At 46.5% G+C, this 15,888-nt stretch overlaps 1 protein-coding gene across 1 annotated transcript in view; it reads right to left on the bottom strand.

Annotated features, from left to right (window-relative positions):
- The window catches only part of MAML2 (mastermind like transcriptional coactivator 2), a 261,439-nt gene that overhangs the window by 87,570 nt on the left and 157,981 nt on the right, over positions 1-15,888 (bottom strand). The gene's annotated exons all lie outside the window — the stretch shown is intronic.

The following is a 15,888-nucleotide window of genomic DNA, read 5'->3' as shown; positions in this document are numbered from 1 at the left end:
CCATTTCCCTCAGCTGGTCCTTTTAAGACATGTTCTCTACATTCTTCACCAGCTTCATTGACCTTCTTTGGACACACTCCAGCACCTCAGTATCTTTCTTATAGTGAAGGGCCTAAAAAGGAATACAGCACTCAAGATGTAGTAGTCTCACCAGTGCTGAGTACTGGGGGACAACAACTTTCCTGGCCCTGCTTGTCACACTGCTCCTGATACAGGCCAGGATGCTGTTGGCCTTCTTGGCCATCTGAGTACACTGCTAGCTCATGTTCAGCTGGCTGTTGATCAACATCCCCATCTCTGCTGGGCACCTTTCCAGCCACTCTTCCCCAGACCTGCAGTATTGCACGGGGTTGTGACCCAAGCGCAGGATGCGGCACTCGGCTTTGTTGAGTCTCATACAAATGACCTCAGCCCATTGATCCAGCCTGTTCAGGTCCCTCTGGAGAGCCTTCCTACCTTCAAGCAGACCAGCACTCCCTCCCAGCTTAGTGTTATCTGCCAGCTGAGGGTGCATTCAATCCCCTCATCCAGATCATTGATAAAGATATTAAAGAACAGAATAGAATAGAATAGAATAGAATAGAATAGAATAGAATAGAATAGAATAGAATAGAATAAACCAGGTTGGAAGAGACCTTCAAGATCATTGCATCCAACCTATCATCCAACACCACCTAATCAACTAAACCATGCAACCAAGCACCCTACCAAGTATCCTCCTAAACACCTCCAATGTTAGTGACTCCACCACCTTCCCAGGCAGCCCATTCCAAGGGGCAATCACTCTATCTGTGTACAATTTCTTCCTAACCTCCAGCCTAAACCTCCCCTGACGCAGCTTGAGACTGTGTCCTCTTGTTCTGGTGCTGGTTGCCTGGGAGAAGAGACCAAGAGAACAATGAAACTACGCAGAACTGTAGGAAAACATGCTGTGGACATCTCGCTGCCACAACCACCCCTGTCCTTGTAGCCATGGGGATTTTTTGAGCACCACTGGCTTGTTTTTATCACAAATCCTCCTCCCCCGTGGCTTTGAGTGGAGGGAGGTCGCCAGAGGTGTAGCTGGCATAGCTAGGACATATCTGCCTCAGATTTGCTCCCATCCAATTGTGTTAGATAGATCTGGAGTATTTTTAAATGGTAGTAATGAAATCTGCCTTTGTGCCTACCCAGTGCTGCAGGATTTCACCCTCATGACTTTGGTGTATGATCCAAAAGCCCATTTTTGACTGTTGTAGGAGAGGCTTTAATGGCACACACCAGATCCAGCCAATCCCATCTCACACACAGGTTTATACTAGCCAGAGATGTGTATAATTAAAGATGTCAGATGTTAAGTTGTTCAGAACTGAAAATGAAACCACTGGAGTCACATCACGCTATGTCAGCCAAGGGTCTGGCCCACGATGTACTGCCAGATTATTTTTCAGAGAGGTATATTAATACATTAAGCCCAAATTGTTTATGTCCTGAAACATCTGCTGCAAAGCACACTGTCCCCCCAACACTGCTCTGAGAACTGTAACTCCGTTTCCTTTCCCCTCAGTGTTTACAGCGATCTGCTTGCAAGCCCTGTGTGCCGACTAAAGAGAAAGAGGCTGACAGCTCTGTCCGCCTGATCTGCGCCCATCTGCCGTGGCTGTACACACAAATTCCCAACCCCTGCACACAAAACCAGCTGAGAATTTTGGACTAGCTGCATATACCCCCAAGTAAGGGGCAGATACCCTCAAGCAGGGTTACTTTGCACACAGTTGAATTTAAGAAGGACATTGAGACACTTGAATGTGTCCAGAGAAGGGCAATGAGGCTGGGGAGAGGTCTGGAGCACAGCCCTATGAGGAGAGGCTGAGGGAGCTGGGGTTGCTTAGCCTGGAGAAGAGGAGGCTCAGGGGAGACCTTCTTGCTGTCTACCACTGGCTGAAGGGAGCTTGTAGTCAGGTGGGGGTTGGTCTCTTCTCCCAGGCAGCCAGCACCAGAACAAGAGGACACAGTCTCAAGCTGCACCAGGGGAAGTTCAGGCTGGAGTTGAGGAGAAAGTTCTTCACAGAGAGAGCTGTTAGCCATTGGAATGTGCTGCCCAGGGAGGTGGTGGAGTCACCATCCCTGGAGGTGTTCAAAAAGGGATTGGAGGTGGCACTTGAAGCCATGGTTTAGTTAGTCCTGAGGTGTTGGGTGACAGGTTGGACTTGATGATCTTTGAGGTCTTTTCCAACCTTATTGATTCTATGATAAAAGGATGGAGGCTGTCATGTCACTGTCTGGGTACATTAGAGGTGCAGACACAGAGCTGTGAACAAGCACACACGGCTGAGCAATGTCAGCAAACTCTGCAGGGAAACGTGGCTCAACTTCTGCCTTGCTGCACCTGCTGAAGTGCACTGGTCTCATAGGCAACAGGATAATATCATCTGACAAATATCTGTGTGTGCCAGTGAGAAAACAGCTCCCGTACAAACTGTGATACCTCAGGAGGCTGTGATGGGCAGAGAGAACACGGTGAACTCTGGTTTTCCATTTAAGTGAGGAAAGATGACTTTTACAAGATCTTCCAGTCACATTCTTTATGTCCTACCATTTCCTGTACAGAAGTCCAGCAGCACATACAACTTTGTTGCAGCCTCCGTTCCCATTAGGCTTATCTACAGGTAACAGTGCTTCCCAGATAACTCCACTTGTGAAAACTTCTATTCTGGTGTGAATACCACTGGACTGCCTGGGGAAAGCTCCACTGACAAATACATATTTCCTCCAAACCCATCTATCCTTCCATTGCATCAGCAGATCACTGAGTTTAGCCCTTCAAAATAAAACTTGCAGTCTCTGTCTCTGACACCAGAAATCTACTATCTCAAATTCAGTTTCCAGCACAGCTTTTAAGTCACAGATTCCTGTTTTTGTTTCACATGGACAGACATGCGGATGCCCAGCCGTATGAGCCTGAAGACCTTGTGCCCTCAAGACTAACTGATTGCCATTATGTGTCCCCTGAAGGGCCACTTTTGGGTGATCACTTAGGATCAGAGAATCACAGAATCAATAAGGTTGGAAAAGACCTCAGATATCATCAAGTCCAACCTGTCACCCAACACCTCAGGGCTAACCAAACCATGGCTTCAAGTGCCCCATCCAATCCCCTCTTGAACACCTCCAGTGATGGTGACTCCACCACCTCCCTGGGCAGCACATTCCAATGCCTAACAGCTCTTTCTGGGAAGAACTTTCTCCTCACCTCCAGCCTAAACTTCCCCTGGTGGAGCTTGAGACTGTGTCCTCTTATTCTGGTGCTGGTTGCCTGGGAGAAGAGACCAACCCCCTCCTGTCCACAAGCTCTCTTCAGGTAGTTGTAGAGAGCAATAAGGTCTCCCCTGAGCCTCTTCTTCTCCAGGCTAAGCAACCCCAGCTCCCTCAGCATCTCACAGGGCTGTGCTCCAAACCCCTCCCCAGCTTTGTTGCCCTTCTCTGGACACATTCAAGTGTCTCAGTGTCCTTCTTAAACTGACAGGCCGAGAACCGGACACAGGACTCAAGGTGTGGCCTAACCAGTGCTGAGTCCAGGGGCAGAATGACTTCCCTGCTCCTGCTGGCCACACTGTTTCTGATGCTGTGAAGTTCACAGAGTGTCTTTGGTTAGCATGTTCCTTCTGACACATGAGTCACTGTACTTTCCTTTGAAAAAAACTAAAAGAAAAAGAGATTAAAAAAAAAAGCAGTAAGCTGCACTTCCTTTTACCATCATCTTTGCTGTCAATGTGTTTATTAGAAATCATTCTCATGCCCCCAGATTCATCTTCCTGGGAAATGGGGAAGTCCCCAGGTCACCAGAATACATGACTTGGCAGCATGTTTTGCTTTCAGATGTGCTGCTGACAGAAAGGCTGAGCAGAAAATTAACAACTATCCTCTGCATATGTATATGCTCTATGTGCTTAACCTGCCTTTCTGAGTTAATATTTCCTTTGTTTGACACTTGGAGGCAGAGGGAGCTGTTTAAAATGTCTTCACATTTTCAGAGCTCCTGCACCAGGCTGCCTCATACGATTAAAATGCAGGTGTTGCTCCACACTGTTTTCTTCTGCTTTTGAAACAGCTGCTAGCAGATAAGGGTGAGCTGTGAAGTGGTTTGCCTGGTGATGCACACAAGTCAGCAGCAGAGCCAGGGAGAACACCATGATCCCCAGACACATCCCTTAGCTAAGTGCTCTGTACCTCAACATGATCTGGAGGACTCCTGGTTTCACGACATCTGCTTTCCTAGAGTACCCTCCAAAAGGGGCACTATGCACTTCTAAAGGTGAAGTAACAAGTATTGGCTTATCACTTCTGCCCAAAACCTTGCAAGCACTGCCCTCTGAATGCTGACACCACCTTGGTCAATAGATGTCCCCAGCTTAAAGTAGAAATGAGAGAGTGAGGCTACAATGGTGCAGGGTACTCTCACGCAGCTTCACCAAGGCTGCTGGAATGGGTCTGATTCCACATACCTCACGAGTTCAGGACCTGGAGAGCTAGAGAATGGGAAGCATATGAGCACCCCACAAGTAGGAAGCCCCCTCTCCCTCCTTGCACCAAGCTGTTGTCAATTATATGTCAGGGTATTTGTAGGGAACTGCTCTGTGCTTGCTCAGCAGGACAAGCACTGTGCATCACAGGGCTCTCTGTCTTGCCTTCCACAGAGCAGTGCTGCCCCAGTGTCATTCCTGGTTTGTTGTCAAAGGGGAGCAGACTAGGGTCTGATCACTCCTATCTTTGCAGTTTTCTAGCACATTTTTCAGTTACTGATTGACAGCCAGTGTTTGAGCCCTTTTCCCCCAAGCAAAGCACAGGCTCTTCAGAGAATCTTGCCCGATTTCAAGCTCCATCTCTTCCAGTTTTCAAGCCAGGATGGTTTTGGGTCAGCAAAAGTAAGGCAAAAGTTGTGCTAACACAGAGCCACAGACCTTGGATCAGATGGGCTCACGATTACACATCTCCAACCTGGGTAATACTGAAAGGCTCTGTGATGGGAAATAAGTGACATGACAGTAAGTGGGAGAGGAGGAAGCCCTCCATGCACAGCTCCATCCCACAGGTAGGTGGGCAGCACTGCATGAACCATCAAAGAGTACACACATTTCCCGGCAGCCTCTCTTATTGTAAGACCTTTTGCTGAGCAGGCTCTGGTGAGTCAGCACAAGTTCACACACTTACAGCAAGAGAGTGCTGCATGCATTGAGTTCCTGAAGTTAAAACTGCTCAGGCTAAGCCTCTGGAGAGCACGTTGGCAAGGTAATGCTCTGCTGTTTCTGACCAAACTGCTCAGGGATGTTAACAGCAGAGGGCAAAACTCTAGAGATGACTTGGTCTAAATGAGCGAGTGTGATTCCATGACCTGTGCAGATGGACAGTTTCTAATTAAAGCTTATTCTCAGTCTGAAAAGAAATTTAAGAGAGGCAGTTACTTCTGTAAGGCTCCCTGACATCAGCCCAAATCAGCAGGAGTTTCACCAAAATAATACTAACTGGAGCTCATAAAAATCTATTATTAAATAATTTCTCTTTTTTTGGCAAATAAAAATCCCAGCAAATAACCCCAAAAGGCTTTGGCTTCACCTTTCTTTTGGTTGACATTTTTAACCAAGTATAAAGTGAGAGGATTTTCCTGAAGATGTATCAATATTTTTCAGGTACTTGTAGACAGCAATAAGGTCTCCCCTGAGCCTCCTCTTCTCCAGGCTAAGCAACCCCAGCTCCCTCAGCCTCTCCTCACAGGGCTGTGCTCCAAACCCCTCCCCAGCCTTGTTGCCCTTCTCTGGACACGTTCAAATGTCTCAATATCCTTCTTAAATTGAGGGGCCCAGAACTGGACACAGGACTCAAGGTGTGGCCTAACCAGTGCTAAGTGCAGGGCAGAATGACTTCCCTGCTGCTGCTGGCCACACTGTTCCTGACACAGGCCAGGATGCCATTGGCCTTCTTGGCCACCTGGGCACACTGCTGGCTCATGTTCAGCCTACTGTCAACCAGCACCCCCAGGTCCCTCTCTGCCTGGCTGCTCTCCAGCCACTCTGCCCCCAGCCTGTAGCACTGCATGGGGTTGTTGTGGCCAATGTGTAGAGCCTGGCACTTGGATAACTGACTTGCCCAAGTATTTCACTGTGTGTGCAGAGCTCCAAACAACTCAAATTAATTTCCCATTGCAACCCATCCTGGTCTTGAACAGAGATGTTAGTAACACATCTAGATGTTAGTAACCACATCACATTTAGGCTGGATGTTAGGAAGAAATTCTTCACAGAAGGAGTGATTGGCTAATGGGATGTGCTGCCCAGGGAGGTGGTGGAGTCACCATCCCTGGAAGTGCTTAAGAAGAGACTGGATGGGGCACTTGGTGCCATGGTTTACTTGATTAGATGGTGTTGGGTGATAGGTTGGACTCAGTGATCTCAAAGGTCTTTTCCAACCTGATTAATTCTGCATTCTGCATTCTCTTCTGTATCTAATTGTCATCTCAAAATGTTTACAGACAGACACTTAAGACTGGACCATAACACCAAAATGCTCTGAGTGAACTACAGAGAAAATGCAAGAGTGTGACAGTCTGAAATCTCCACCAGTCCTTACTAACTGAAGATACCAAACAAAGATCTGCTACCATCTTTTTCTCCTCTCTCTCACATTCTCCTGCTAGAGTTTGCAGTTTTTCTTAGCCTGTGTGGTGGAACACTGGGGACAAAACTCATAGTGTGCTGCTAACTTTAACCCCAAGTGATTATCACACTTGGTGAAGCGGGCAGCACGGCAGTGTTAGCAACTCAAGTGGAGTAATACTTCTGATGCTAAAAAAGCAGCTTTGGATTTTATGCTTGTGATATAGCAGCAAATCCACTTTAAAAGGTTCCTAGACTTTCTCACAATATGTGCTGACTGTATCTATGGCTGCACTGCAAACAAAAGCCTTCGTGGATCTGTGGAGGGGAAAGGGTAAGGGAACTGCATGAAACCCAGGGAAAATATTCAAACAATGAAGTGGTAAAAAAAAAAAGTAAAATTCCAAAGGAGGGAAAAAATGCTGACTGCTACTTCTTATTTATGCTGTGAAAGCACCTTTGCATCCTAGGGCTGGACCCAGCAAGCCACTTCTGGGACTTAGGGCCTGATACTGAATGACAGCAGCTCTCATGTTTGAAACTCGTTTGCAGCATTTGCTGCCACCCTTCTGGAGGGCCACCTCCTGCAGTGTCCAGAGCTGAGCTGGGGAGCACCTCTCCAGGCACAGGCTGGGGTTCTCCACTTCAGAGCCTCCTTGTTGCAGGCATCTCACCAGGATGCAGAAGGCCCCTCTCCTTGTTGTCTTACCACCTCAACTGTGAAGACAGTTGTGGGGGCTCACGCCAAGCCCAGCTGCAGCACCACTGAGGTGCCCCATGGCTGACACGAAGAGTCACAAAGAGAGTTCGTTGCCCTGAACTGCCACCTCTGAAACCTTCACAGGTCCTAATTCCATGATCACACATGCACCCTCATAGCCCATTTCTAACTATGGATACAGATTTTAGGAACCAGGAATGGGGCTCCCATTACCACTTCATCTACATATCTCCTGAAATCTGGCTCTCTGGCTTTTCCCACTCTTCACTATACCCAGGGCACCAGGTTCATCCTAACACCTCTCATGAAGATCTCAATAGCATGGTCCTCTTCTAAGCACCTCTCCCCAGCCCCTCTGCTCTGCACTTTCTCTGCACAGCAAGAGGTATCTATTTTGAATCTTTTGTCTTCATTTGCAACTCCTGACATGGCTGAGAATGCAAGCAGTTGTCTTCAGAGAGATTTTAGCACTCCAGGTTCAGAAGATCCAATCTGTTGGGTGATGCTGGTCTAGGAAACAGCATTAGTTTATCATACAAGACTGAGTGACAGAGTAGAGGCCTTGGGCACACTGCACAGTGGGGAGGAGTGCTGAGAGCTGGCGTGTCCTCACAGCACCACATAGCACCACACAGCACCACACAGCACCACACAGCACCGTGGTTCAGTCAAGGCAGTCCTACCATAGCTGCAAAGAGCTTTGCGAGTAGCAGATGCTGTTTCCCAGTCCAGCCTGGTTTGCACAGGCTCAGTTCCAGGCGCCTCAGGCCACCCAGTCTGTGTCCACAGGGAAGGGACCAACCACTCTCTCTGAGCAGCAAGGAGGAGGAGGAGGTGCAGGTGCCTTCCACCTCACACTATCAGTGGTAATGGCAGCACAAGCCACTACACCTCCACTCTGCCTCATTCCTCTCCCATTTAGCTAACCTCCTGAGACCACTCTGACCACAAGAAGCAAGATCTGCTGCCCTGAGGTTTTTGTTATACACATCCTAACCCTCCCCACCGCCCTTCCCTGTCTTTCTGACCATAAGCTATTTGAGAAGTCAATACAGGGCTTCCTGCACCGGCATCCTAGTTCTGGCTGATCCTTAGGCACAAGAACCACTGTCAGTAATAATGCTGATGGAGAGGTAACACAAGTTTGTCTCCCTGTTACTGCAGTTAAGTGCCAGTAAGACTGAATTCATAGTAACAAATAAGGATGTTCCTTGGCTGACACGTATCCACTTAATTCTCATTAGCTGGAAACAAGGCTGGAATAGTAATCAATATGTTAGAAATCCCACAATTTACCTTCATTTATGGAAAGCTACATGTCTTGCCAACTGAACATACCAGCCTCAAAATGCATCCATATTGTTCACAGTGTACTGCCTAGAAATACAACATCAGGGCTTTGGTCCAAGTTGCTGAAGCAAAATAATTATCTTTTTAATGCAGATTTGAAATCTGATGGATTATAAAATATCATGTCTGGCCACAGCCTTTTGAGAAGAATAGGAACACAGAGCAACAATAGCACTTTAACTAGGTCAAGATTGCTAATCAGAATCTATCAGTCATTACTGTGTGCAAAACAAAGAGGCATGAAAGATCTGCGTTTCTCATCCTGCAAGCTGTGTATTTGTCTTCTGGAGAAGTCTTTTCTGTTTTGCTTTTTCTTTTTCTGTTTTTTTCTGGGTTTTTTTTTTCCCCTTCTTTCTTTCTCTTTTTTTAAAGATCCTTTTTAACTATGAATAAATTAACAATCACTTCATGTGAAATTTGTGTCAACATTTATTACCGTGAAACGTGGAACAAAGTAGAACGCAACCTGAGCTTTGGGGAATGTGACTGCTTAACTGATTCTACCCTGATGAGAAGGAAATATCAAATGCATTAAAAATGTTGACAGGATGATCAGGCATGTAAAAGAGGTCATCCAACACCGCCCTCCACATTGTTTACCAGTTTCATAAGTCAGCTTAAAGTATTAAAAACACATACTGTCTTGCACAGGAAGCTCCTAATCCTGAAAAATGTGGCTGCTGAGATTTGATTTGCCTTTTAGAGATAATAACATGGCAGATTGCACCTAGGGAAAGACTGCTGAGACCAGTCTGGTCCTGGCTTTCTGACCAGCATCACTTCCAGACTGCCTGTTAGAAGGCTTTGTAGCTTCATGAGAGGACATAGAATCATAGAATCAATAAGGTTGGAAAAGACCTCAGAGATCATCCAGTCCAACCTATCACCCAGCACCTCATGACTACTAAACCATAGCTTCAAGTGCCACCTGCAATCACTTTTTGAACACCTCCAGGGATGGTGACTCCATCACCTCCCTGTGCAGCACATTCTAATGGCCAATTACTCTTTCTGGGAAGAACTTTCTCCTCACCTCCAGCCTAAACTTCCCCTGGTGCAGCTCATACTTAAGAGGACTGTGAGAAATGAGAGTGGAGAGGATGAGTGAACGACATTTGCACAAGGAGAAAAGTCAAATGCATGGAGGCAGGTCTGAAGAAAGGGAAAATAAGTTTTCTGGCTTTCTTTTTCTCTCTGATTAGCCAAGAGGGTACTTGATAGTACAGAGCATCTAGCAAAAACATTTGCTTTGGCAAAAGGAGATGACATTGCAATAGGGTATGTGTCTCAAGAGCTGTTGATTCTACACCAGATGCTTATAATGTCACATTGAACGGCATTACACGGGTCACAGAATAGATCAAATCATAGGATCAGAGAATGGTCTGGCTTGGAAGTGACCTCTAAAGGTCATTTACTCCAACCCCCTCTGCAGTAAGCAGGGACATCCTCAACTAGATCAGGTTGCCCAGAGCCCTCTTGAGCCTCACCTCTTGAGCCTCAACTATGTCCCTGGGCAACCTGTTCAAGTGTTCCACTACCCTCATGGTAAAGAACCTGTTCCTAAAAGAAGACTATATGAAGACCACAACTCATGCAGGGAAGTGATAAAGAAGAGAAAGAAAATGTGAGAGCTGTGCCTTGGCCTGTCTGTGGAGGGCAGGCTCAACTGTCCTGCTTTGAGCCATTTGGTTAGGATGCACATGGGTGCCAGCATTCCCTTTGGCTGTGATAAATTTTCTGAAGCAAAATCAAGAGTTTCCCTCTCTGGGGATATTCATGACCCATTTTGATGCATTCCTGTGTGATCTGGTATAGGTGATCCTGCTCTGTCAGGGGCGTTGGACTAGATGACCTTTCAAGGTCCCTTTCAGCCCCTAACATTCTGTGATTCTGTGACAGCAGTGCTCTCAGCGACCCTCAGATGGACTAAGGAGAGGCTCAAAGACACAGCATCAAGGCAGGACTTGCAAACCTCCCTAGTGATGAGGTGACACAGTTTGCACACTGCAGCCTTTCAGCTCCTCTGTTGTGCCCCTCTGAGGCAAAGCCCTGCTGCTGAGCACACCCTGTGGTTTGTGGCTTGGAGCAGCAATGCCAGTGACTAAGACTGAAGTGCAATACCCTGCTGTGGACTCTCACATCTCAGCAGCCATCGAGTTTCCAAGAAGCCTTTATCCTGAATGCCTTAATCCCAACTACAGCTTTGGTGAAGGGGATCATTGCTTCCAGACTCATCAGTGAGTCCCATGAGACACAATGGGATGTTAGGCAGCCGATGAAGATGCTTTTGGTAGTTCTGGATAGGAATCCGTTCCCACTACCTATACATCTTAGAATCATACAATCATAGCTTCTGTGGTCGTAAACTCTCAAGGGTCACCACAAAATGTTCAGGTATTTTTTGCCACTATGACAGTTTTCAGTGAATGAGCCAGAAATGGATTCCACTAAAACTGGTGATTCCTTTGTGCCCTGCTTTCAATGTGCACCAATCACTTGTTGAGAGAATTTATGCACATAGAAATGGCACAGGGAAAAGTGCAGTTCCAGGCCTCCCAAAGATAATTGTAATTCTCAAAGTCACATTTTCCTCAGCAGCAGCCTGGAGTCTGTTTCTGTAGTCAGTTGTGATCAATGGCTTTAAATATTCAAAATGAGAAGAATTCCCTGTTTGATAGACTGAGTGGAATAGCATCTCCTCCTGACTCAACACATTGTGACAAGGGGACACACTCCAGCCAGGCTGGACACAGGCACCACAACCATCTCAAGAAACAGCATTCTTTTGGCTGCACAGTAAAAATGGCTCAGCCAAGGACTCCAAGAAAGCCAAGGACTACAGCTGAGCCATGTTGCATCAGTTCTACATCACTCTGGTAGCCTACACTTCAATGATGCACCAGGTGTGGCCAGAAGCAAAACTCTTCAGCTGCTCTGCTAACTTGGATAAGGGAGCCCAGGCACCTAGAGTAAGGGTCATGCAGTGAAAACCCTCTGCAGCCACATGGCTCCAGGACTGGGTCTCTTAAATTCCATCACTGCAGACCACTAACACAGCAGAAAGATCATTTGCTACCGGTCCACTTATCGTGCTGTTCACAGAAAGATAAGTATTGTGGCAAGGGTCCTAGTGGAGAGTTTGTCAGAAGACCTTTAAGATCATAAAATGGCATAGCTGTAAGGGCACCACTGCCTATCATGTGGTTCAGGCCCCACTGAAATCAAAGCTACTGAAAGTTACATCAGATTGTTCAGGACATTGTCCAGGCAAGTGCTGAACACTTCCAAGGACAAAGGCTCCACAACTTCTCATTCCAACTCCCCATTTTTTCCTCACATCTAGTTAGTAACTTGGGTTCCATGACACTCATTGTTTTGACGTGCACATCTAAGAGAGATCTGGTATGTAACTGCAAAACTTTGAATGTACAGTGAATGGAGGAAAGTTGGCTTGTCTCCAAGTCAACAATATATATGAGGAGGGACGAGGAGGAGATGAAAGTATAAATGACAACACACTTGAGAAATGTCAGTCTATGTTTCTATGCAGATTCACAGAATCACCAAGGTTGGAAGAGACCTCAAAGATCATCAAGTCCAACCTGTCACCACAGACCTCATGACTAAACCATGGCACCAAGTACCATGTCAAATCCCCTCTTGAACACCTGCAGAGACCATGACTCCACCACCTCCCTGGGCAGCACATTCCAATGGCTAACAACTCTCTCTGGGAAGAACTTCCTCCTCACCTCCAGCCTAAACTTCCCCTGGTGCAGCTTGAGACTGTGTCCTCTTGTTCTGGTGCTGCTTGCCTGGGAGGCCCCTGAGCCTCCTTTTTTTCTAGCTAAACAATCCCAGCTCCCTCAGCCTCTCCTCACAGGGCTGTGCTCCAGACCTCTCCCCAGCCTCGTTGCCCTTCTCTAGACATGTTCAAGTGTCTCAATGTCCTTCTTAAACTGAGCATTCCTTCAAGGAAAGCATCAGATCAGTAGCTTTTATGTGACATAAAGCATCCAAGGTTTGAACAGGCAAACTGATTCTTCATCAGATAAATGTGAGTTGCTAAATGATGCTTTTTGTTAAGCCTGATTTAAAGTCCATTGAGATATCTAAGCCTTTACATGGACCTTGCTGGAGACTCTTTCTCTCTCCTTGATTATAAGGTTCCATGACAAGGACTTTATCTCTCTCTATTTTTCTGAAAAACAGTCTTCATGCATTTAGACACTGTCAAGCACGTTCATGTTGTGCCCTGTTTTCCAGCCAAATTTGCAAAGACACTGATGCACATTCAGCACCTCTGAAGAGCAGACATCTATATAGGGGTCAAAAGATGGATCCCAATATGCTTTAGAAAATACTAGACTGGATAAAAAATTGACACTTTGAGGATTAATGTGAAACCTTTCACCTTTACAGCACCAGTTAATGGCAACCAGAAATTGTTACAGTTGAAGGGCTGCATGGCAAAAGCTGTAAGTGAAGTGGAGGCAGCAGAGTGGTTCCTGCCAGACAAGCAATCACGTAATTTTTGGTGCTCACTACTTCCTTTTGCCCTTTGTATAGAATAGAATAGAGTAGAGTAGAGTAGAGTAGAGTAGAGTAGAATAGAATAGAATAGAATAGAATAGAATAGAATAGAATAGAATAGAATAGAATGGAATAAACCAGGTTGGAAGAGACCTTCAAGATCATCGCGTCCAACCTATCAACCAATCCAACACCATCTAATCAACTAAACCATGGCCCCAAGCACCCCATCAAGACTCCTCCTGAACACCTCCAGTGATGGTGACTCTACCACCTCCCCACGCAGCCCATTCCAATGGGCAATCACTCTCTCTGGGAAGAATTTCTTCCTGACATCCAGCCTAAACCTCCCCTGGTGCAGCCTGAGACTGTGTCCTCTTGTTCTGGTGCTGGTTGCCTGGGAGAAGAGACCAACCTCTGCCTGTCTACAACCTCCCTTCAGGTAGTTGTAGAGAGCAATAATATGCTCTCCTTTCTGTCATAAGCCATAGCTAGGAAGCTTTGGGTCAGCATGCTGAGAGGGCACTCACCAACTTTCCACTCTCAGAAAGACTGACCAAAAACTCAGGGTTACCAAAGCCCTTCAGTGAAACTTTGCTCGTGTATTACTCAGACTAGACTTGCTTTGGCAGATCTGTATCCATTCTTATTTATGGTATGGGGATACACTTTTTACAGCCTGTTAAAATATCTGCAAAAATTCAGAGACCTCTCTCTAGAAAAAGAATTCAGCTGCACTCAAGATTTCTGCCTGTGGTGGTCTGTACTTAGAAGAAGCCTCTGGAAAGGTAGGTCATGAAGTCTTACTTAGGACACAGACCAAATCTGAGCAGTCTCCAGGGCAACTGCTGCTCTGGAAAGCATGGATGAGTTAAGTTGTTAGGTCATCAGACAAGCCCCTTTTACAGACATTTTTCAAAAACAGAGGTGGGAAAATGTTTTGCCACATTCCCAAGGTGGAATCCACATTCCAGGGACCCCATACATGCCGCTACTTGTCTCCTCACATGCCCCTGTCTGCGAGTCTGTACAAAAGCACAATGCAACAGCAAGGCAGGTTTTCTGCTGCTGTAAACAGATGCAGCTCCTCTGACCTGTATCAGTGTTTTATTAAGAACCAGCCCTGGAGCCTGAAATCTGGATTACGAAGCGGTGTTTACTGGAAGTGCGGATTGCAGCAGGAACTTTTGTTGGATGTCTCTTGCAACAGACTCCTCGCTTCTTTTTAAAGTGCCTCTAGTGTTGCAGGCTCTTACTAAGGGAACACAATGGAGCTGGCAGGAAAGCAACAGCTCTTCACCCTCTCACAAGAGCAAAAAAAAAAAACCCCAGCAGTCCTTAAGGATACAGCACTGCTAGGTAACTGGGACAATGAATTAACAAGGGCTGACTTTTCCCTCCCTCTGTTTTCAAGGATAGTAAGTAACAAAACCCGGCAGGCTGAAAAGCTCCAGCTCGAAGGCGAGGGACAAAGAGTCAGGGCTGAAATCCGTCGTGTCAGTTTAAAAAAGGCAGAGTTTTGCATTTACACAATATGCCCATTCTTGTTCTTGACTCATGGAAAAATATTGAACATGGGACAAGAATGCAGGAATGTGTCTGGTGTCTGATCTCCACAAAAATCTAAACGCCGTTTGCATTCATGTAAGAAATAAAGAGCGGCTGTCCAGGCTCCCTTCATGTGTTAAGAAAATAGCAGCAGTGATAGCAATATCGCTGTAATAACAGCAGTAATACAAGTTTTAAAGCTGGCTCTGGAACTAGGACAAATAAAGCACGAGCCCAGGCGCTCCTACCCCTTAATTCCAAACACAGCTCAGCAGAGCTTGCTGCACCGTTCGCTGGTCACAAGCGTCGCAGAGGCTTCTCTCCACCGATGGCATCTGAAGCCGCTGCTTGTTTCCCTGGACAGCAGAGGTTAAAGCTTTTTATTGCTTTTTTTACTTTAGATGCCATCATAGTTGCAGTGCCTATATTACCATCTATGGCTGACAGCCTGTGTGTCTGCCAACTGTCAGGCAGCCTATTCATCTCCAGTTGCCTTTTGCCTACAGAGAGAAGCAGAAGAATTTCCCTCCATTTGATTTCATGCGCTGGAGTCCTGTTCCTGCCAACATTTCTGCTGCTCATTTTTAAACACAGCCTGACTTCAGGCCTTGAGGGTATGGGAGCCCACAGCCCCGGAGAACCTGTGGCTCTTATGTCACATGCAGCTTGCTAGCCAGCTAGCTATGGCTCTGCGGCTGGGTAACATCCTATAATTGGCAGTATGGAACTGGGGATTGCTGGATAAATCAAATCATTGAGTGGAGGAAGAGGCAAGCAATGGAGCCACCATGGCCCATCAGTGCAAGATCCCTCCAAACACACTCCTCCTGCTTATCCCCATGACAATGCTGTGGAATCTGGCTACTCATCCTCTGTCTAAAGTCATCTCTTCTTTCCACTGTTGTTCTCATGTGCCCACAGCATGTGGTCTGTGTGGTGAAGATATTGGTGCATGTCAAATTTGGCCACTCCTGACACAGGTGTCCGTGGCCACTCCCTCAAGTACCTGCCAAACATTCAATACTGTGTATTTTACCAAAGCCTGCTTAGCAAGTAGGATTATGCAGGAAAATAGGGTGGGCAGGCCATAATGTCCAGACCCTA

This window comes from Dryobates pubescens, chromosome 10 (assembly GCF_014839835.1).
Source record: "Dryobates pubescens isolate bDryPub1 chromosome 10, bDryPub1.pri, whole genome shotgun sequence".
Classification (NCBI taxonomy): Eukaryota; Metazoa; Chordata; class Aves; order Piciformes; family Picidae; genus Dryobates; species Dryobates pubescens.
This window is presented reverse-complemented; position numbering and strand designations above follow the sequence as displayed.